The sequence below is a fragment of the Vigna umbellata genome, chromosome 3 (genome assembly GCF_029865625.1).
Source record: "Vigna umbellata cultivar VRB3 chromosome 3, Vumbellata_1.0, whole genome shotgun sequence".
In the NCBI taxonomy this organism is placed as follows: Eukaryota; Viridiplantae; Streptophyta; class Magnoliopsida; order Fabales; family Fabaceae; genus Vigna; species Vigna umbellata.
The window spans coordinates 43,246,466-43,248,356 of record NC_142167.1 but is presented as its reverse complement, the minus strand read 5'-3'; the positions used below and the strand labels follow the sequence as shown (position 1 = coordinate 43,248,356).

Below are 1,891 nucleotides of genomic sequence, written 5' to 3'. Positions count from 1 at the left end.
GTTAACAATTGAATAAAATGTAATTTCTTTTAGAAAATTGTTAATTAATATATTTTTTACTTTTGTTTTTAAATTTAAAAAATAATAGATATAATTTTTTAACATAATTATTTTAAATCTTTTAACGTGTCAAACATGTTTAATACTAGTTTTTAAATTGTTGATTTCATTTGATATTTTTGTTCCAATGTGAATTAAAAGGATTATATTTATTTATTTTTAAAATTTCAAAATCAAAATATATTTAAGTTTCAAATAAAAATAAATTTTATTTTAACGTTAAAGTTTAAAGACAAAAAATCATATTTAATCCGTTTTAGAATGATGGGAATTTTGTTTCAATATCTTTTATTTGTATAATGTTGGAAGAAGAAAAAAGAAAGAAAGGATATAAACTTAGCTTAAGGAAAACAACATTTGTGTCATATGACTATTTATTTTCTTTCAATCAAATTAAAAAAAACACTTGTTAATTTAAATTAAATATTGACATAATTAAATAGTAAAAAATGAAATAAAAAGTTTGTAAGAGAGATGAAATAAAAAAATTTTGAAAACAAGAACTAAAGTTGGTTTTTATTTATAATGATTTTTTTCAAATAAGTTTCTCAATTATTTTGTTTTAATGGACCTCACTCGTTAAATTAACATAATGTCAAATGACATGATTTAATTAAAAAAAGTGACAGACATGGTGATCTTGTTAGACTCATATGAGTTAATTAGATGTCGTCAAATTATCATCATCTCCATCTTCGTAATTAGAAACCAATCTCTAATGAACTCGTTGCTGGCCATTATTAACCACTACTCAAACTACACCAAATTGTGTTACATCTTCCTTAAATTGAATATGTAATATTTGCTTAAATATATTTAAACTATTGAAATGGGATATTATAAATAATAAATAACAATTTCAATGAACTTTATCATATACAAAACATTTCCATCCAAAAATAAGGTAAAATGAAAAGAATGTGATAAATCAATAAATAATAATAAATTTATACTAAAATATAATATAATAAGTATAATGATTATGATAGTTTTTTCTTTCTCTTCTACAAATTTTCACACATTTAAACAAGCAAAGAAAATTAAGCTTGTCTATTTTTTTTTTTCTGTTATTCGTATCTATTGAAATAATATTTATTTTCATTTTACCTTTTATTATACACGTAACATTTATTTTTAATTTTTTTATGTTATTTTTTTATTCAGATGGAAAGGATACGCGTGTTTATATTTTCAGTAACACTTACACTTCAATACAAACAATTAAAACTGTACAAAAGAAAAGAATTTAAAGTATTTGTAAAATAACATTTCAATATAATCAGCGATAGTAGCACGTGGAAATAATTTTCACAAAATAAATATCAACAAATATGTATATATATATATATATAAATATAAAACAAACAATGTTCAAATAGCCAATAAGCTGGAATAGCTCAGTTGGTTAGAGCGTGTGGCTGTTAACCACAAGGTCGGAGGTTCAAGCCCTCCTTCTAGCGTTTTACTTTTTCATATTTTATTTTATTAAATTGAAAATTTTATTGTATAATTTATAATCATCTTATATTATAAATTAAAAAGTTGCTTTTTCTTTTCTTTTCCAAATTTCCTTTACTACACTGTCAAATATGGAGCATCACCATAAAATAAGGGTAATTAATTGTTTTAAAATATATTTGTTAATAGTAAAATATGTTATGAAATTAAAATTGTATTATATTCTATGATATAACCATTTGGCTGTAAAAAAAATAATACTATAAAAATAATTTATTTAAAACTTTAAATTAAATTGATATTTTATAAAATTAACATAATTCAAAACCAAGATTTTTTCAAATTTCATCCCAAATTCCAAATTATTTAATTT

At 20.5% G+C, this 1,891-nt stretch overlaps 1 non-coding gene across 1 annotated transcript; it reads left to right on the top strand.

Annotated features, from left to right (window-relative positions):
- Positions 1 to 1,446: 1,446 nt before the first annotated feature.
- TRNAN-GUU (transfer RNA asparagine (anticodon GUU)) lies at positions 1,447 to 1,520 on the top strand. The gene has a single exon. It is a non-coding gene; the product is annotated as a tRNA-Asn (tRNA).
- Positions 1,521 to 1,891: the final 371 nt, after the last annotated feature.